At 39.6% G+C, this 22,606-nt stretch overlaps 1 protein-coding gene across 5 annotated transcripts in view; it reads right to left on the bottom strand.

Moving 5' to 3' along the window:
* Positions 1–22,395, bottom strand: part of TBL1X (transducin beta like 1 X-linked) — a 195,831-nt gene extending 173,436 nt beyond the window's left edge. For 3 of the 5 annotated variants that reach the window (XM_061998670.1, XM_061998648.1, XM_061998664.1), the window contains exon 1: positions 22,069–22,394. The gene's annotated coding sequence lies outside the window, so the exon portion shown is untranslated. Of the gene's footprint in view, positions 1–22,068 lie in introns of all 5 variants that reach the window. The other 2 variants (XM_061998678.1, XM_061998688.1) reach the window with 1 other exon arrangement.
* Positions 22,396–22,606: the final 211 nt, after the last annotated feature.

Below are 22,606 nucleotides of genomic sequence, written 5' to 3'. Positions count from 1 at the left end.
TCATCCAACCACATAGTGCAGTTACTTAAAGCACCATTTCTTCATTGCTATACCTAGCAAGAAGGAAATAAATTGCTGTGGGTGCAGAATTTAAAAAAAGAGTACAAAGTAATGTAAATGATTTTTCAGTTTTAAAGAGATTTAATTCTAAATGCAGGTAATTAAACCTGAGCACGGTGAAAAAACAAAAGCAAGCACTGGTCACACCCTGGATGTGTCAACCCAGGAAAGATCACCAACAAAGATGGTTAGCTTAATCTTGGAAAATCAAATTTTCCCTTGAGGTCACTTCCAGTTACCAATATTACCTCTTGTCTACAGGAGAAACACAAACCAAAACAAAAAAGTTTTGTAATTTTTTTTGCAGAAAGATGTGCATGCTTTCAGAAAGCATAGCTTATTATATTTGAAATGTATACAAAAATGTATACAACAAAACCAGCTGCTCAGACATACACTGTTACCGTTTCCCTTTTCCCCCTTTTCCCCATTCTGTGTAAATGTATGTATTTGTCAATTGCATCTTCTGTAATCACTACTAAGAATAGGAATCTCATTACTAGACAAGTGTTTTATAATCCAATATAATATGGTTCAAACCACTTGGTACTTGCTGGCTTACAAGAAGGTAACAGCTACATGGACCAAGATTTAATTTTGTATTTTAAAAAAAAACACAACACAACAAAACACAACAAAAACAAACACAGCAGCACCTCCAGTAGAACAGCAGCACCTCCAGTAGAACAGTCCCATCCACACAAGTGGTACTAGGCTATTGCACTGTTTTTCACACTGTTATCATTACCAGAGCATAATGCTTCTTATGCCTGGAAAACAATATTGAGAACAGACTGCAACAAACTCTTCAACTTGATTGCCAAGAGTAGATGTTCTCAATTGTCTGAACTGTCATGGTCCCACCCTCAAAGCAGACTTTCTATCAAATCTCAGTCTAAACAAAGCCCTGGGTACTTTCTAATTTTCTTCTACATTTTGCATGAGTTTAAGATATATGTTCAGCCTGACCGATGAGATACCAAGCTCTACATGTCTAGTAACAAAACTAACAACAATTGCATTACTAGGGAAGAGAAGGGAATAGACTATTTCAGTTGGAAGGAACCAACAATGGTCATCTAGCCTAACCACCTAATTCAGGGCTGACCAAAAGTTAAAGTGTGTTATTAAGGGCCTTGCCCAAATGCCTCTTAAAATACTTAAAGGCTTGGGGCATCAACCACCTCTCTAGGAAACCTGTTCCAAGGTTTGACCAACTTCCTAGTAAAGTGCTTCCTCATGTCCAGTCTACATCTCCCCTGGTGCAGCTTTCAGCCATTCCCACACTTCCTGGCAGTAGATCCCAGGGAGAAGCACCTCCCTCTCCACTTCCCCTCCTCAGGAACCTGTAGAGAGCAATGAGGTCATCCCTCAGCCTCCTTTTCTCCAAACTAGACAAACAGAGTTCTTGGTAGCTCCTTATAGGACATTGCTTCTAGCACTTTCACCAACTTTGTTGCCCTCCTCTGGATGTATTCAAGGACCTTTAACATCATTCTTCAATTGTAGGCCCCAGAACAGCACGCAGTACTCACAGTGAGGCTGCACCACTGCTGAATATAGTGGGATTAAAATGTCTTTAGAGAGGCTGGTTATATTGTGTTTGATGCACTTCAGGATGTAGTTTGTCCACTTAGAACCACTCTGGATGAAAATCAAATCACAACTAATCTTAAAAAATGTACATCCTGATGGAGGTAGGCTGTATTTTGAAATGCCAGTTGGAGCACAATAGAAAACAAACAAAATAAGAATGTAAAGAAAATACACATTCTTATTGCGGGTCAGAGGGAAAATGTGGTCTAAAAACCAGATAGAAATCTTTAAGTCTTTCTTGCACATTAGACACCAATATCCCAAAGGTACTGTATACTATTATGTTTTCATACATAATAGTACCAAGAAGTCTTTGTGCAAGTGTTACAGAAATTAACTGTGTAAGAAGTTTTAATTACCATTACAAATTTTCCGGTTGCTTGGTAAAAAATAAATTTATCTGATGATTCTTCACCTCAGCACTGCAATTCTGCAGACATTTAGAACTGTGTTACATTTCCATAATGATATATCTACCTGACAAATATTGTACACCATTAGATTTCAAACTATCAAAATGAAAACAGAAGGCTTTAAACTCGCAACTTACAAAGCTGTTTCATACCTCTAGCATGTGTTACATGCTCATTTCATCCATCTAAAAATATGACATTTGTAAAAATCTAATCTCTGGAAACATGACTAGATGGGCTTAAAATAGTCAGTTTGCTTATGGATTTGTAACTTCATCTGCATTTCACAATTACAGTCAGACACATATTTTAAAAAGAGTAAGTTCATATACCTTCTGCAAATAGGCGCTTACAACTGCCTCTGAATTAAGTTCATAGCAGACTGCAGCCCACGTAAATAAATGTGTTGTTCCATAATGAGCAGAACTAAAGGAATATGCTTTTTTACACTTTGATATCCCATCAAAGATGGCAAAGCTGCAGAAAAGCTGCACAAACTTCTGCTATAACCCTGAGGATTAAGCCTTGTACTGCCTGGACAGTCAGTAGGCACAAACTCCATGTTGATTGCTTCCCCACAGGAATGAAACATGAGCTACATACTTCCCATCTCAGGAAGGAGTTGCAGGACTTTGGCCTTCTTCATCTCCTCAACCACTAATTCTCACAATGCCTGTAGGAATCCCCTATCTTTGAGCGCTTTCTAACACTGTCAGACTTGGCTGATGTTTAACAGAGCCAAGTGTTCTGTTACAGGAGACATAGACAGAGACAATACCAGACAGGACATAAAGAAAATGATCTTCACCAAGAGAGTAGTCAGTTACTGGAACAGGCTCCCCAGCAAAGTGGACACAACACTAAGCCTATCAAGAGTTCAGGGTCTGGACAACACTCTTAGTCCTAGTTTTAGATAGTTCTGAGAAGAGCAGGAAGTTGGATTTGATGATCCAACTTGAGCTATTCTGTAATTTTTTGAATGAAACCACACAAATCATGTTTTTTAGGAAAACCTCAGTAACATTTAAAAAATGCATACTAACTCAAGATCCCCAAGCTCATTATTACTGTCCAAGGAAAGTTTCTGCTGGTAAGTGCTGTATCATGCAAAAGCTACTCTAGCCGTACCATCAATGCGCACAGGGCACACAAACTGACAATTTCAGTTTCTTTTTCTTCTCAACCTTTCACACTCTTACATTCAGGCAGTCAAAGTTAAGATACAGTGAAACAGCTACACTTGTCAGCTGTGCAAAACACCTAAATAATTTAACATTTCACACCACCAGTCAGACCATTTCACGAGGGAAAAGCATGGTGCTTTACATGTGCCTCCTCACTATGGGCAAGAAATGGTTGTTGCCATCTGGACTTCACCTTTAGCTATCCAGTTTCTTTCACTGGTTAGCTGGATACTGATCAAGCATAACTAGTAAATTCAAGCCAATGGTCCAGAAACCATTGTTTCAGAAGAGTCCATACAGGTATTCCCTCTGTTTTTAATGGACAACTGCATTTTTAATTTTTATGGTAATAATACTGAGATTTTAATCAATGCGTAAATAGGATGAATCCACAAAAACATGTTATTTGAACTTAATATCATATTGTGCTGGTGATCCTAATGTGCCTGTTCCTTTATCTATTGCAATTTTGAAGTTACAAAAATACACAGTAAATGAAGCTCTGGATGATGATATTTAGCTGACTTGAAATTTCCTTTATGTTCTGCCAATTTAGATTCTGATTTGGACTAGAATGGTAACCGGTAAACAATAACTTGGCATGCACTCATTAGCAGAAAACCAAATACACTTTTTAAAGTACAATGAACCACATAAATTTTCATGTCATAGCAGAAGACCTTAGCTTCTTGTCCAATGTGCTCTTTTTCTTTTGTTGCTGATTGCACAAATGGCAGAAAAATATTCTAGTACTCATTAAGCTTTTAGATGCAAGGTCTTCCATTTAGTTTTTGCTATTTTTTTTCTCTCTCCTTTTTTCCCCAGTTTAAGAGATACCATCAGTGTGAAATCTGCTCAACTTCAAACAAATGGGGTAGATGGGTTTCAGAGGGTAAATCAGTCCTAATTATTACATTCATTTTTATGGATTTGAAAATCATTTCATGTTATTCTCACTACTTCAAAAATATGGGATAAAATGTCCAACAGACTGGATGGGAAGAACAGTGACCTTGGAAGACTGCAATGAAACTGACCGTGACAACTGTGTCTCATATATGCAAAATAAACAAAAAAAGCAAGGGAAAAAAAAAGAAAATTACATAGATTTATTTCTTAATAGTAACCTCAGCTTTCACTTGTTGAGACATTTTAGCTGTTGTGCAACTCCAAGACTGAAGGTGTAGTTTTAAATACACACATGTATTAAAAGATGAGCAAAGAAAATAAAGTATTGTTTTAAAGCTTACATTCCTTTTAGCTTCTAATTAATAGTATCTTTGTTATTTTAGGAGCCTCCTGGGTATTTAGAGGTCTAAACAGCAATAAAACCAAGGTACATAAATGAAATCTATTAAGGTTGTCTTAGTCAATAAATACTAATTGCATCAAACAACAGCCACAGCCAAATAACAGCCCTTGCTGGTGAGCAGGAGGAGGGCACTTTGTGCAGTCCCTACCACACAGAGATGGTTGTCTCCTCCATGTAACACCTCCAGCCCTGCCTCTTCACCCACCAACAAGAAGTAATTTGACAGTAATATTTAATCTGCCATATGTCTGTGCCATGCAAATTTGGCCTCACTGCCTGATATTGTTGCTGTTAACCTCTTCCCCAACTTCCCAAAACTTTTCCTGGCAGATGCATTTTGCCACAGTAAACACCCATGGTAAAGTTTTCATCCTCATGTTCTTTGGGGAGAGGCACAAAGGCTCCACTAAATGTGTTACACTGTCCCAGAAGCTGTGTTATCCAAGTCAGAAGAGATTTGTGTGCACCAACATGCATGAGCAGCGAGGAGCCAGCCATGACAATGCAATGCCCAGCAGCTTGTGAAAGTGGCTTCTGGCAGACCCTAGCACAGGGTGATACATGAAATGCACACACCAACAGATTGACCTCAAAGCAATTTTGGAAAATATAGTAAACGATATATCCTAACAACATGAAAAACATCTACGTTGTTTCTCAAAACAGCTCCCTAAATGAAGTTTATTGCCTAACTCAGACAGAAAGCCTTTGAAAGTCCTGTGTTCAATGGGAGAGAGAAAAAGTATCCCAAGTGTCTACACATCACTAGTCTGGGAACTACCTGAGTTTCCTTTTTCCTACATGATGAGCTAGACTGCACATTTACAATTGATTCCTTCATCTGACTAAAGTCTTATCAGTGATCTCGACACCTGTCTTCATCCTTTGAATATACCTATAATTTATTTCATTCCTTTGGTGAGGGGCTTCCTTCATCTCAGGAATAGAGCATTAATTTCTCTAAAGACTACAAGAGGAGGAACTAACTGTGACTAGACAATGTTTGGAATATGCATGTGTTTTGGTTTTAGCTGCAGAATGAGTCTGCATTGCTAGCGGATATAAAATTCAGACTGGAGATATGGAGATTACTTGAAAGAAACTTTCAAAGCACAGTTCTACATGGGTATGTCTCATGAGCAATTAGCACAGTTGCTAACTTTCTCCTTACTAAATGCCATGTTATTTACATCAAAGCCTCACAGACTTGTTTTTCCTCAAGAGCACTGCGGGCATCAAACATCCCTTCACCCAGTCTTAGCTGAGAGGGGATTGGAGGTACATGAACAAAGACAAAACGTGAACCATAAAGATGAACCAAAAGGCCCAGCAACTAGTTGTCCACTGCCCATTGGAGGGTTTTAGTTACTGGGTTATTGTATTGTCTTGGTTTTACACCGGCCAGCAGCTAAGCACCATGTAGCTGCTCATTCACTCCCCCTCTTTGTGGGCTGGAGAGGAGAATCAGAGAAAAAAAGTAGAATTCTTGGGTTAAGAGTTTAGTAATTAAAATTAAAATACAATAACATATCATAAAGATAATGGTAATAAATATACTCGAGAGAGAAACAGAACCCAAGGAAAATAAAAGTAAGCAAGCAAGCAACCAAATATCTACAAATCTACAAAGCAGAAGATGGATTTTAAAACATTTCTACTCCAGAAAGTAAATTCTTAGAGACTATAAACTAGCAATTAAGTTTACGTCTACACTGGGGTTTTAAGGAGAAAAGAGTTATTTTGTCAACTGCCAAAAGATCATTTCTTGCCTCAAAACACAGCTCTTTTTTAGATCAGTGTCAACCTGTACAATACCAGCAATCATACCACACCTGAAACAGTCTACAAACTATTACAGAAACAACTGGAAGAAAGGCATACATATCTACATCAGGAAGCATGATGGAGTACATAAAAATTCTGGCCTAATTTTGTTCTTGTATCATCAGGCATAATCAAGTCCTTTATATAAATAATCTTTTTATAATCACCATTTTAATTAAAATGCTTGCAATTATAATGACAAAATTACAGTTTGTAAAATACAAAAACTGTGTTTACTTGGAAAGTTACTAAATTTTTCCAGTAGTCAAAGAACTGGATATGATCTAATGAAATGTTACTTGAAAAAAGTGAGGCAATTCTTTGATTTAGAAGACTTGAAAAAATTAATATGTCATTTCCCTTCTAACCAAACATACATATAAGTGTACCAAAAGAACCGGGAATAGCAACTGTTCTTTATGAGAATGTTTTTCATGAAAAGTTCACTTTACCTCCCACACACATCAAGTTGACAACTGAGAATCAATTCAGAATGTAAGCACCTACATCCTAAGACAATCCTCAGTGCTCAGTTATCAAGTCTGTCATTTGCTTAATTTTGGTTTGGTGAGGGAGGAGTTGGTAGTTTGGTTGTGATTTTTTTTGCTTTGGTTTACTTTCATTTGTTGATTTGTTTGATTCAGAGGAATGCTGAAAACTGATGCTGAGTAAATGCTTACCTTCCATGAGATCACAATCCTTTTAAGCTACTATTTTGCTACCAGACCTACCACTGATAAGAACACCTGAGAAAATCAAACCTGAGGCAAAGCTGCTATGTGTGTCCCTCTCGCCAATAAAATTGCACCATATCAGTACTGTTGTTTGCTTTTCTCTCTCTTGCTCCCTCACCCTTCCCCCTGGCCCCAAAGGAATATAAAATCTAATAAGTGAAGTAAGATCTGCAGGATCAAAACACAATTTATTTCTCACCAGCATGATGTGGCATACACAAACACCTCACTAAACATCACTCTTCACAGGAAACAGACAAGCCTAGAATAGGCTTTGAAACTGTCAGGTTCAAAAACTGTGAAACCAATCGTGAGAGAAACCTTTCTGACAGAGCATTTGCAAAAGACTAACAAAAATCTGTCAGTTGGGTGAGGTGCTCCTCTACCAACGACCAAATTATACGCATTTTCTGTAGCTTATTAACTATGAAAGACCTATCGAAACAGTAGCATGATTCTTGTAGCTTGACTACAAACTGTCTTTACATTTTCCCATATTCTGGGAAGGTGGGCTTCCTTCCTAATTTGAACAGAGATCCATAAAGATAGAAAGCTAGATGCTGGTACAACTATGTAAATACACGTACTGCTCATTGATTGGCTGAGGTTGAAGAAATAAATCCAGTACGAAAATGGCTTCTTTTCATCACAAGTTGCATGCTCCATTGACAGGCCCCAACGGTTCCCTTTTTTTTACTGGATCAGCCACATTCATAACTAAGATTCATAGGAAATTTTGTGAAACAAAAAATAATGAACACTAATTAACAATTCTAAAGAAAGTAACTATGTCACATCTGCAGTGTTCAACAATGTACCCCAGACTTCTGTTACATCAACAACGCATATTTGTTACATTGTGAGTGGCTGTCAAAGACACTTGTTCCTAGCAAAAAAGATGATAATCAAAACTTTTAATGTACATTAAAATATTAATTTCGTAGTTTCTGTAGCTTCAAATGGATTGTCAATATTTGAGCAGCCTAGAATATCCTTCATAGAGGCCCACATTCTCAACCTAAACAAAAACAGAAAGAAAGCAGAAGGAAGTCTAAGCCACTATTTTAGCAGTCCTGAATTCCTCTGTGGACAGGAACAGATCAGCATTTTGTTCTGCACATCAAGTTTCTTTTAACAAGTATCTTCCACTGAGCTTGTCATTATCTCTAAGCTACTGAGAACAAAAAAAATAAGAAAACTGATCTGCAAACCTGGGCGATTTGCATATAATTCTTACATAGCAAAGTTCATCATTTGATATGATTCACACACAAGCGTGATACGTAAATCTGTTTAATTTCAAGAAGCATTTGGTGTTTTTTTGCATTAGATCACTGTACCTCATATTCTTGTTTCTTTAGGGGTTTTGTTTATGAAAGAGCAAGGTTTCCAGCTCAAACACAAAAGATGTTTTCGTGTTTCTTAAGGTAGGAAATATTTGCAATAAATACTAAATCAGACAACGGCTACAATAATAGTACATCTTCCCACTACCAAATGTTGCATTAAACAGAACTAAATACATATGGGAAACAAATTTGTTACCAATTCACAGTACAGACCTCCTAACTTCAATACAAATCATACACCAACCCGACAGTCATTTGTATTCTAAATGCTAGGAGCTGGTTAGGACCAAATTTTTCCCTTTAGAGAAAAATATGACGATGGGAAAAACCCCATCTAGATACAGACTGGCAGTAGTCACTTGGTAGGAACTTTTTCTTTAAAACACATTTTAAGATACTACTTTATTTAACTTGGAAGAAAAAAGATGGAGGTGGTCTCTGTTGTCAGAATGTTATGATGCACCCCTGTATTAAGACTAATTACTTATCCAGGCACTAAGCAGTCAGTAGTTCCTCAATTTCAATTGGACGTATACCTACCCAAAGATTCTTATTTAGATATCTAGGTTCAAAAATGTTGGCTTCTTAGAACAGTCAGCTAGTATACACGCTAGAGACACCACTTATTAACATAATCAGCATGGGCCATAGCCAGTATACAAACAGTCTTGAGTATCTGTCATAAATGCACAGAAATAATGAGGTACAGGCAACCTTAGTGTTTTACTTCCACCTAGGTGAAACTCAAGAGTCTGCTCTTGCCTGACAGCAACCTCAAACAACTTCTGGCTTTAGATACAGGTTGCTACATGACAAGAGCACTATTTTATTCCTAAAATGTAGTCAAGAGAGACCTATTACCACGTGTTTATCCAAGTTGCTGGTGGTCTAGCTGAAGTGGACTACAGCTTTTCCAAAAGTAGTTTAATGCCTCTAAACGCCAATTAGATGAGAGTCACAGCTATGCAAGAAAATTTTAAGCAATTAACTGCCTTTAAAAAAAAAAAAATAAACAGCATGGTCTGAATTACCTTTTGCATTGCATGGGCTAGGATGGTCTTAAGACTGAAAGTAACAGCTGTCATCTCAGTAGGACTGTCTTGGATTTTTTGTGTCAGAATTATACACTAATATTTCTGGAGGGCAACAAATTTTGTTTAGAAAGCAGAACAATAAGAAACTGAGCCATGTCAAGTCCCAGTGACAAAGGAAGTTGCTGGAGTGACAAAGTGCCATTACTGCACCACTTGGGAAAAAACCTATAATGGTACACATAGCACGTAGCCATAAGAAACCCAAGAAAGCAAGCTTTGGGAAAGGGAATCACATGTATACAAACATTGACAGTAAATAATAACAAACAGAAGGTCTGTTCATTGCATTATGCAGAACCTGGAAGAAATTATTATTCATCTGCCTGCCTGCTCAGTCTGTATTTTAGTGCAAGCTGCAGGAAATAATTTCCAATACTTAAAAAAAAAAAAAAGACATGCAGGTGGATGGCTTTGTGTGTCTGATTTCATCGGAACTCTGAAACCTAACTGCTGGAAACCAGAATAATCAAATGAAAGACTACAGAATAGACTAAACCCACTTCTAAATAAATGAAAAAATGTATGAACATACATGCATTACATGGAAATCAGAAAGAGGGACTCCTCATCAGTTCCTTGAGCCAAAGGTTATCATTGTTGAAAAGAGAAAATCTAGTTAGCAAAAATATTTGGATTATGTGATTTCCCCTTTGGAATAAACTAGCAAGAAGGAAGGAGTAAAATTTACTTTGTCCTTTTATAGGCAATTCTTGAGGAAAGTATAGCAGTAGTCATAATTTTCAGTATTTCTAAAAATGTCATACTCTAATTATGAAGTGCTGTTAAATCTCTATTCTTATGCACACACATAAGAAGGTAAAATCAGTTTATTACATTTCAATCTGAGAGATTAACACTTTACTATTTATTTTTATTGGCAGTATGCCCAAATACCCAAGATCTGCAAGACTGATAGTGAAAAGGAAAATATTTCAGTTCTCAAAGAGAGCAGATCTATGGTTGCCTGGAATGTGTAAACAGCCAGAGACTGTTTTACTTCCCACCCCCACTCTCACCATACAAACCTCCTCTACCTAACCCTTCCTAACATTAGCAAGAAGTGCTGCTCTCAAGCAGAGGAAAGTAGTAACATGAAGTAACAAAATCCCTGATGTTTTAAGATGCAAGAATTTTGATTTACTGAAATGTGACAGTACCATATACAAAGCTGGAGTCTAAAACAAAACCAGTACTGCATAAGACTCCCTAAAAAATAAAAATCAGTTGAGCAGGCTTGCTATGTGACAGACCTGAAAAACACAAATTAAGGGTATCCAAGTACTCCTCTCTAGATTATTTTTGTGCAACTAAGGATCAGTCAGTGTTTTATCAGGAAATACTGATCACAGCCCTTCAAAAGAGAAGGCTTATTTTCATTAAAATCTACGCAATATAACAAAATTGGTGCCAAAATTTAACATCGGTATCAATTACCTTCTGTGAAAATAAAGATTATTACTTGCATAACAACGTATACATGCAAAAACAGTAAGTCATAAAAATAGATATCTCATCCTTTAAAAGTTTGCAATATAATTAGATCAGTGAGTTTTAATCTCTTTAAATTTGTAGACCTATAAAAATACCTTGTACAGTGAATCCAAGCAGAACGACAGTAGACTGCATTTTGGGTTTTTTTCTTTTTCCCCACAGACCTCCAAAAATAGTCTGTGTACCCCCTAGCAGGTTGCAAGACACAATTTGAAACTACAGAATTAGAGAGCTGGTAAATATTGTTGCTATGATTTACTTAGTAGCTTCAGTCTACAAAAAAACCTAAACAAGATGTACCAAAAATGGCTGTTGTTTGATGGGAAGCTCTGAAAACCAGAGAGAATAAGAAGGAAAAACTTGAAAAAAGAATTATAGTCAAACACTGAAAGGCGGTTTCATAATGTTGTTTACAAATAATAGGTCACATAGCTCTCATACTTGTCTTTCTTTTAATTTTACCAGTTTTATGAATGCATTTGGCTAACATTCAAAAGAACACATCCATAGACTAATGAGAGTAAAATGCTGGCTCAAAGGAGACACAAGCAAACGGTCTGTCAGTAGAATATTTGCAAACAGTCAAAATCAATAATAAATTCAACCTAACCAAACGCAATGCATACAAACAGAAATAAAAAGACTGAGGCAATTGGCAAATACATACATGATGTTTCAGGCCACAGGGCGTACTTTCTCACATACGTTAGCATGTAGGTTGGCAGACATTCACTTCACTTGAGACACCAGAGAAATAACAGTATATACTTCCAAAGACAAAAATAACAATTAATACAACACTAACAGCATAAATAAGTTTGCATCAATGTAAACCAACTAATTTAAAGTATGTTTGAGTCATCAAATAAAAGAAGTTTCAGTCAAAATAATTACTAAGGTTAGAAAAATAAACTTAATGCTCCCTCTCAATTTTCCCTATCTACTGTTGACAAACATAGAGCCAATACCCCAGAGAAAAACAGTAAAATAAAAGAAATCATGCATACCATGTCACCATTCCACAGACATACCGATTCTACAGTGGGTTTTTTTGCTTTTAGGAGCAGTGAAACCTTCATACTTACTTCTACGGCCAGCATCTAACAAGGACGAAGGATTGCTCTCTGCAGTCAGACTTGTGCCTTCCAATTGAGCCTCCCGTGTGTCAGCCAAGCCAGCTGCAGGCCTGGTACCTGCAGAAGGCTTTGCTCAGCTGGCATTAGCTCTGCTGAGATAGTCTTGGTGCTGTGGCCTGTACAGGGCAACAAGAGCCAGACCGCTGAGATTCATAGCAGAAGGGATTAGCTCGACTTTCCAGACAATGTAGAAGACATAGGTATGCCTATCACTACATGGGAAGGCTGGCATGTGGTCTCCACAGACAGTACAGTACTCCTAACCATCAAAGGTGAGCATTGGACATTATGCCTTGGGCTTGTTTTACGATAGGCCACAGTTGGCAGAAGAGTCTTGAGACTATACATGATCTAGACAGGCGGCAACAACAACAGCCTCCTGCCACTGCATGTCATTTGCTTCATGGGTAGCTGCTGCTAGAGTTTCTTAGATCTTTTGATACAGGCTGGCCTGAAAAACTACGGGCACTTGACTGAAAAAAGTCACAGGTTCTAACCATCCATCTAAGCTAAGTCTTACACTGTATATTGCAAAATATTAAGTCCCAGTAAATTTCAACATAGCCACTGCAGCTTCTGCACATTTTAAAAGAAACAGAACTCTAAATCTCAACTTTGTATTTGCCAGCTACAGAAACTTCAAAGAAGACTGTGAGGACTCAGATAAGAATGGCATTCAAAATAGATCATGGAAGTTACGTGATATAAAAAAAGGTTGGTTATGTTGGCTATGAGAGAGGGGACAGACATCGCAATCTCCGTTTCATTACAACAACACTGTCAGGATTAAAGCTAAGATCATGCATGTCATCGATCACTTTAAAAAAGGCTCAGAACTGTTTATCAATAAAGAATCTGTGCTGACTGATCCCAGAAGTCTCATGCACATGTCAAGTATGTTTTTGCAATACAGGTCATAGCTGTAACAGGATTTGTTGAATGCTCAATACACAAATTCATTATCAACTCTGTCCTTGCTGGCATTACACTATGAAACACAGAAAATACCCAACACAATTAAATCTTTGAAACTTCACTGGAATCTCCAATAGTTTTAATTAGGTGGTGGAGGATAGGGGGTGAGTTTAAATAAAAAAAGTTGAAAAGTGATCACAAAAAGGTTGGAAAAACCCAGCAGAGGCTTGTTAAGAGGCAATCTAATAGTCTAAACTCGACAAAATCCTAACTTAGAGATTAATAGAAGATTAACCATTACTTCTGACTCTAAACACCACCAAAAGGGAGACAAAACTTTGTTTTAAAATTTCCTTTATTATTTTGTTATCCTATTTTTTAATTTGATGGAAAATAGGATGGTACTTTAGTAAGTAATTTGCAATTCAGTAAGTAGTAAATAAATTGGCAACGTGTCCTGAGCTTTAAAATTGTTCGAAACCAGTCATTAACAACATTTTCACAGTAGTTCTGTGAGATGGTAGGCAAATAAATCATTTACATTCCACTATAAGTAGAAGTGAATATCCTATCAATTGCATTGTAAAGGTGTTAAGGGACAGATGCTTCTCTTTTAGTAGATACATAATCATATTTACTTAAAAAAAAATACAGAAAGACGTTGTACTTCAAAATAATCTTATGTCAATATGAAGGCAGGAGCAAACAACCAAGTACACAATTAATTCCCTGTAATTATCCAAACACTTCTAAAATATGTACAGGATACAGGTCACTAGATATTTTTAGTAAGAGGAAAATAAATTTATTTCTTTCACAGTAGACTCCGTGTACATAAACACCTGCTATGCACAACACACCTTATCAACAAAGCCATCATTCACGGACAATGTCTAATTACATTTAATATTGTTGCCATTAGAGAACATAGAACCCTTCCATGCTTTAAATGGGTTTCTTAAGACAGAACTTACCTTGTTGGGAATGTAATAGATACCATGAAGAATACACTGTTTACCTTAAGCAAAATTTCATTTAAAAAATAAACATTAATCCAGCTGTGTGGACATATGCATACAAGCATACAAAACATCAGAAAGATAGACATATACAAAAAGCCATTGCTGTAACCACAAAATAACAGCAATATATTAGAAAGTACTCACATACCACATAATACTACCACCATAAAACTGAAGAAATGCACAGAAGTGTTTCGAAGGTATGCCATCTTAGGCAAGAAAAAAAAAGCAAAACAAAAAAAAATCACTTCAGAAAATGTGTAAAAAATTGTTGTCACCTACTTGATGGTCAGCAAGTTAAAACCAATGTAGCCCAGCTTTTGAGGTAACCTAGTCCCACTTTTCTTCTTCCTTCTTTTAAACTGCCTGTCAAGGCCTAAGGTACACTCTATTTTTGACCTAAACTTTACCCAGCATTACCAGAGTAGGTAGTAAAGACATGACAATAGTCTCCCAGAAAACTCGGTTTAATTCATCAGCAGTGAGAGTAATAATTATATTAATGCTTTATTAAATTTGAGCTGTATATAATAAATAGGTTCTTTCCTTCCACTCTAATATTGTACTTAGGGACACTCTTCCAGCTTGCCCTATGTTTTTTTCCAAGCACATAGAATCCTGAGAGAATGAAGCTGGATAAATTTTTACAATACACTGTCATGCACTACTTTTAAACTAATTGGTTCATTTAAATTATGTAAGATACTTTTTGACACAAGCAGAAGTATCAGAGTCAAGCATGTTTAGGGTTTTTAATATAAAACTAGATTCCTATGCTTACAAATTAGCATTATTAATACCATCATCAACTACCAAAAACGAGTAACGTTCAAAATGGAAATAAAGAAACCTTGAATACTTTTCAGAGAACACCACAAAACCTGTCTTGTGAACACCATGACATGTTATTAAAAAGGTACCTACTTCTTTACTTTCATTTTTGAATCCTAAGATAGGAAGATGTGTTCCTCATCAGAATAATCCTTAGACCTGCCTTTTATCTGTGCCTTCTAGATTACAGTATTTTAGTTTAGAAGTCAACAAATTAAAAAATAAACTATATCGACTATGTAAGTGTTTACATTAAAGGAGCACAACACTCAATCCAAAAAGTAAAAAAAAAAAAAATAAAAATCAGCAGTCAAGCTAAACTACAATGAAAGGGAGTTGAATGTCTATAACTGGCAGCATTAAAAATATGTTCTGAAAAAAAACCAGAAAAGATTCGGTGTGTTTTAAGCAATTCCGTAACTGAAACAATTCCTAGAGGTCTACTTCCTGTGTGCAAGAAAATGGGCATGGGAAGGGTTAAGTTTGTTTTGTGACTGTAAACAGCACCAGACAGATATCCTTGGAAACTAATCCCCACAATACTAACAGGCACTGTCTGTGCTTGGATTCTCTGCCCTACCCCATCAGCAAAGCTGTGGAGAACACTCACGATGAGGGAAATTTTGCCTCCATCTCTCTGTCGAGATCAGAGTTTAAATGATATTTGTAATAGCAACCAAAAACTGATCAGAATTTTTTTTTTAAGAAGGAGGAAAAAATGAACAGATTATCATGTTAAGTTTGAATGCATCCCTCCCTCAGCCACATACAGTACCCCACTTGCCACCTCCTGGTCTTGCCATGCCCAATCAGACATACAAGCACTGTATCCATCCACTCACAAGCCTGCAACATTTCAGCCAAGCATGTAATTAAAGGATGCTGCACCTCTGTCTTCTTTCAAAACCAGACATCCAGCCATTTCACTGGTTCTGTACCACCCCAGGTGCTGCTTTCTGAAGCCTGAAACCTGAGCACATCTTAGTTCAGGGTTTGGGAGCCTATTCATCACACTCCAGCACTGTTCTCCAACCTCATGGTGACTCCTTTTTTCTCCAAAGGTGGTCACACAACCACCTCAACACTACATATGTGTGAGTATATACATATGGACCATGTGCACACGTACGGACCCGGACTCATGACAGTCAATGTAGTTCATTTGAAACAGTATTTGTGAAACTGATTACTGGTTAACAACCTTAACAGAGACTATGTGCTAACAGAGGTCTTAATGCTAACAGGTTTCTGGATGCACATATGTCCTCTGCCAGTAGCAACTAGACTAAACTTATTGGCGCAGACAGTCACCAACCTGCAGCCACTGAATGGTGCTGAAGCCATCACATGGTTGTGACAATTCCTAATTGTAAGTTACCAACATAGAAGACGGATTTGCAATAATTCTCTATCTTTACTCCACCTTGTAAAAGCCTTATGAATGTATTAACTGTACACTCTGAAGGTCAGCTCCTCCAGAAGAATGTCTTCTCAGTGGTTTTGCTGTAGGCTACTGGGTTGTGTTCAAATTGGCACAAACTCATCAGTGGACACTTCTAAGCATGAAATATAACAGCAGCGATATACATGTTAATCGTAACAACCCCAAAGCCTCCTTTCAGCGGTGCTATTTCAACAGGATTATTCTGCTCAGAAATATAAATCGTAAATAGTTGCCTGCACTCTTGAACTACAGAGAATCTTCTGCAGAGTTCAGTGGCGTGGCTGACAGTGAAGAGCTGACAGTGCTACAGAGCGAAATACGGCAGAAGCCAAAGTTGTACAACCAATGCAGTCTGCTGCCTTCGAGCAGGAACAAATGCATTATTCTGCAAAATGACGAAGGGAATCTATCCACTGAAAGAAAATTCTCTTTGTTTTGTTGAAGATAACGTCAAAGAATATTTTCCAAGTATTCTGAATGCCTAAGGGAAAAACATTGCTTCTTTGCTCCATCAATAATTTATGGCAGGTATGGGAAAGTTGTGTTTCAATAGGGAAAAAAAAATCAAACCTGTCATTTACGTCACCACATCTTTTCACCTAATAAAATTATTATTTTTTCATAACAAAATGCATTCTAAACCCACTACATTAAACTGGAAATAAAATTTAGGCGCTTAAATGAAATTTAGGTCAGGAAACACAATCATGTTTTGAATGGCAGTGGCATGATGTATAAAGCAACTGTTACATACTAATGGACATCACTGCTTTTTACAAAGCCTTGTTTCACTCTCTAATGGCAAAGAGTCAACAAAACTCAGCATTTAATTAGACAAAAGTATTTTGATGAGTTTATATATATACAATTACTACAGATTACTAGTGCTACTTGTCTGTTCATAAATAGGCCACAAGTCACGTCATCTAAGCATCAAGAGGCACTGCTTTGTCCACACGTTTTGCGTACCAAGTAACTCCTCATAGGAAACGAGAAAGATTCAACACCCAAGACAAAATGTATTCATGCAACATGCTTAGTTAAAATATTAAAATAAATACTTCTTCATACCACAGTACTACTGTCATGATTTTGTACTGCATGGATACTATAGAGTTCTTTGCATAAAATTCCATTATAACTTCACATAAAATTATGAATCTTTACACACACTCCAATTTAAATAGGATAAGCAGACATATTGATTGTCCATACTACCAACAGAGAAGGTCAAGAAATGGAGTTAAACACTGTGATGCCCCTTTTATTGCATAAAGTCATCAAGATTATAAAAGCGGAAGCCAAATTATCTGATGCTCCTAACCCCAAGCCTCTTTTCCTACTGAAGTCACAGTAGAAACGCAGACTAAAAAAAGAGACTGGTGTCTGGGACCTGGAGAGAAAACCAGAGGCAAAATACAGACTGTATGTACACCTGTATGCATTTCTCTCCTCAAACTACAAATGAAGACATCCAATACCTGCTGCTAGAATCCAATATTTTTGAGGCATTAATATCACTTAAACTAAATACAATATGCGCAAGAGAAGCAATGCAAGTTAACTGTGCTCCTTCGTCTTCAAAACCAGCCATGTATCCACAGCTAAACTCGCTTTCAGTGAAGCTACCTAAATTTTATATTTCTATGGAATTACTAAACATTAGTAACCATCATTTATTTATAAATCTTCATTCAGGATAAGATCTCTACACAAGAAGAAAACTGGTAAGAAACAGTGACTTTTCCTTATGAGACTGAACATTCTTTGATTACCCCTAGGTTTTAAATAGTCACAACTTTGGGGGGCTTCTTGTCTTTGTAAAAAAAAAAAAAATACTGTCAGTCATTCTTAAACGAAATACCACTATATTAAAGACCAGACTGCCAGCAAAAGAAAAAAAAAGCAAACACCAAAACAAGAAAACTAATAAAAAGCTTTTAAAATCTTCTCTTGCCTACAAAAGAAAAGAAAAAATAACTTGAACTCCATTTTTCACCTTTGGATGTTTGTTTCAGCATCATAAAAATGACAGATTTTGTACTGACAGGAAGGCTTCTATTCCTATGTAGAGCCACAGTTCCAATGTTTTTGTTTAATTTTAACCAACTTGTCCAAGTAGGCCATTTGGTAGAAACCTATAAATGGCACCCAGGGGGTCTCGGTTCTTGCTGTAAAGAGGTCAGCTATTTCCTCCTAACTAAAAATAGGCAAGATGAGGGAGGGGGAGAGGGAATGGAGTTTAATTTAGCAACTGAAAAAGAGTTTACAAAATTACTTCCATCTTGCCTCGTAATGAAGAGTAAAAAAAAAATAAAAAAAAAATAATGTGCCTTCAAGAGCTACAAAATTTTGATTGTTTTATAGGCAGGATAGTGTACATAATCTAAAATACTGGGAATTAAAAGAGCAAGAGCAAAGAGAATGCAGAGTGAAGAGAACTGCATGTTGCAAAGGCCAAGGTATGCCCCACACCCTCTTTGCATAGAGCAGCCTAATTTATCGGAAGCAGGGCTGCCAGGTGTTAACAACACTCCTCTCTCCTACCAGTGAGGTCACACTGTTGTCCCCCAGATAAGGCCCTACAATCAGCTGCTGTTCCCCTGAGTCAGTTTTTTCCACCATTTACTCTCCTGGCTTTTTGTCTCCCTCACTTACTCACATTACAACCTTTCCAGGGCAAGAACCATTGTCTACAATACTCCCCAAATGGCCCCGATTTGAACGTGGGGCCCCTTGGCACTACTAAAATCTAACCAACATCAGTTCAATACTGACAACAGCATGAATTCTAGCACGCAACTCTAGTGGAAAATAGCAAAAGCTAGTGGCACCAAAGCAATCACACATCTACTATCTACAGCAATAACCAGGCTAAAGCCCTAGGATGGGTTTTCCATCCTCATCTCCACAATGAACACTATTCAGCACACCACTAAAACCTGAGTGCTGCCTTATCTCAGCTCACAAGAAACAACACCCCATCCGTGCTGAAGGACATTCTCCTCCACTCCTTCCAAAGCTCAGGGATATGGGACCTCAATGACTGCCGCTGCCAGAGGAGTCTCCATTCAGGAAATTCTTCCAGGAGGGGATCACACGTTAGACATATCAAGTGGACAACAGGTCTACTTTTGACCCTGTCATCACAGGAATGGGAAAAGCCTATCTGTAAATCAAAGACGGGATCAAATCTGGGCAAACTGGTGGAGCAGAAGCTTGACAATTCCAAGCACAGACACGTCCCCCCTTTCGGCACTCTTACTGTGGAGGATACTTGCCACCCATTGAAAAGAAGAACAAGTACCATAACTCACAGCAATGCCATGGCAAAGGACATTGGAGTTACCTTACTTAATCGAGTGGTGGCAGAGGATGTATTCAGATGACAACTTATCTGCAGAAGGTTGGTGGGGTTTTTTTGTCCCGTAAGACTTGGATAGTTGTGTAGCTGTCAGTGTTTAGTGTTTACAGGTATGTGTAATTCCTAATCCTCTTTGCTTCTAAAACACACTTTTTCATCTTAGGGGGAGAAAAAACAACCTTGGTTGTTGCTTAGTTCACTGAAAGTGTTAAACTGAGACAACCAAAGCAGCTCTGCTCTATCTCCACTGTTTTTATCATTCTTGCATGTAGATCAAGAAAGGCTTAACGTATGTTTAATGTGATAGCATCCTCCCCCTCTTGCCTTCCTTTTTACTCCCACCCCCTCTACGAACCTTCTTATGGGAAAACTCCCCTTTTTTTACTATCACTGTCGTTGAGATGTTGCAATTATTATCTTCAGTTGTTTAAAAAGAACAAACCAATGCCAAAACACCGTAGGACAATCCTGCTCTCTTGCCAACAACATCTGCTATCACTGAATGAATATATTTACTTCAAAACATGCCCCGTGTCTCCATATATGACAGCACACTGACTGCAGGACAGGAAGAGGCCTAAATCCAGCATGTGCACATGGTAAGTAACATGTATTATGTTAAATCTTGTATACACCACATGAGTAGTCTCAGTTAAAGGACCACTAATAAATGGGCTAAGGAAGAAAGATATGGCACTGTATTTGTCACGAGTAAAGACCCTGTATTTATTACCTGCAATCAGATTTCCCTCTGGCACAATATATTTGTTTTCATACTGTTAGCCTAAAATACCAGTCTTGAAATTTTAATTTTACACTCCATTTTATTCAAATCATCACTTGAGGAGCACTCTTTTCAACATTTCAGTTTTCTGCAACATTATGCTGCAATATTCTCTTTCTTTCGTGACACACTCGGTGAGCTCCACCAAAGAGGCCGCCGCTTCCCCTCCCCCACCGGCACACAAGCATATCTACACTTGAAGACTTGCCCGTCAACGCTGTATAAACCCTCCTGGAGAACAGCATGAGGCATGTTCAGACAACATATAAGAAAGCTTTTATTCGGTCCAAATGCCGACTTGGAAAAATTAATATGCAAGCCTAACTTTTAGGGTGTGGCTTTGTGTTTTTTCCCCCTTTCTGCGCCGTGCAGGATGTCTGCTCGAAAACCCAACAACATATAATTAAATAGGTCAAGGGTCATTCACTTTACATCACACCACACCGATACTTAGCCGCGCACCGCACCGAACCCAAATACCAGGACCGACCGCTGAGATTCAACCACCACCACAAAATGGGGAATGGGCTCGGCGAGATGACAGCGACGGAGGGAGGGAGGGAAGGAGGAAGGGAAATGTGCCCACCAGCTTCCCGCCCTGCGGGTGGCTGCACCCCGAGCTCCGCGCCGGCCCCGGATCCCCCCGCATAGGCCGCCGGCCTGCAGCAAACGGGTGTGCAACAGGTCCGCAGCCCCGCACCGCCCCGCCCTTCCGCCGGCACCCCAGCCCCCAGAGGGGATCCCCCGACCGCACCGCCGCCCCTCCATCGGCCCCCGGCGCCGGGAGCGAGGCTGGCAGCAGTGTACATCACCGGTCCGAGGGTAGGGGGAAATGGAGGAGAGATGGGGGCGAGCGGGAGGGGGTAACTTGTTTACCTACTTGGAAGTAAACTTCGATGTACAGGAGCGATCAGCCCCTCCGCCCGCTGCTGATTCAAGCCCTGGCGATGAATGGGATCCCCTCCCCCACCCGGGCTCTGCAAACTCCACACTTGAGTGTGAATACCTCGCATTCTCCACCCCACACACTCCTAGCATTATATATATATTTTTTTAAGGAAAAAATGTATTATAATACTATCTCAGAATCAGGGAGGCGCTCCAGAAACTGACCCCCCCTCCCCCAGGCCCCGGGGGTCGGTCTGCTCGGGGGCAGATGAAAGCATACTCGAGACAGCAGCCCCACACGCATCGCCTCGGCCCAGCGCTCCCGCAAAAAAATATAAAACCTTGTAACAGCCCCCCAAGCCCCCAGGTTCAAATAACTTCGTCTGAACAAGAAACGGCTGAGCGGCAACCTCTCCCCCCCAGCTCGGGCGGGTCAGCCCGCCGAGCCAGGGCAAGCTGCAGAGGGGACGCCGGGGGGCGGCGGGGCCCGGCCCCAGGCTCAGGGGCTGCGCTGGGAAAGGACGTTTGTCACCTTGGCGCGTCGAAGAGAGAGGAGCAAAAGGAGGAAGGGAAAAAAAAAAAAAAAAAAAGGGTCCCCAGGATGAATAATCCGCCTCGGAAACTCACCTCGCTCAGCGGGCGTTAAAGGCACAGCTCCCGCGGGCGGCGGGGGAAAGCCTCAACTTCTGCGGGCGGCGCTGGCGGAGACTTTCCCTCACTTGCCGCGCATGGTGCAACTCCTCTTCCCCCGGGGTCCCGGCCAGCCTGCGAGGAGACTGTAAATCCCCCCTCGCCGCCGCCGCCGCCGCACACGCCTCCTCCTCCCCCTCCGCGCGCACAGGCAGCACAAGGAAGTCCCGGAGAGTGGGAAGGGGAAAACGGAAAGTTTTGGGGCGGAATGGCGGTTAGGAGGTGCCGCCGCTCGGCGCGGCGCGGCTCCGCCGGCGGGGGGCGGGTGGCGGGTGGCGGGCCCGGTGCGGGCGCGCGGCGGCGGCGGGAGCAGCGCTGGCTGAGGGGAGCCGGCCGCACCCGGGGCCCGCCGCCGCCACCACCAGCACCACCGCCGGGCGGGAGGGACGGGAAGGAGGGCGGGCGACAGCACCGGGTAAGGGCGGGGGAGGGGGCACCGAGGGGCAAGCGGCGGAGGCCGGCGGGGTGAGGGGAA

The sequence above is a fragment of the Colius striatus genome, chromosome 1 (genome assembly GCF_028858725.1).
Source record: "Colius striatus isolate bColStr4 chromosome 1, bColStr4.1.hap1, whole genome shotgun sequence".
In the NCBI taxonomy this organism is placed as follows: Eukaryota; Metazoa; Chordata; class Aves; order Coliiformes; family Coliidae; genus Colius; species Colius striatus.
Note: the sequence above shows the minus strand (reverse complement) of the source record. Positions and strands in the feature narration are given on the sequence as shown.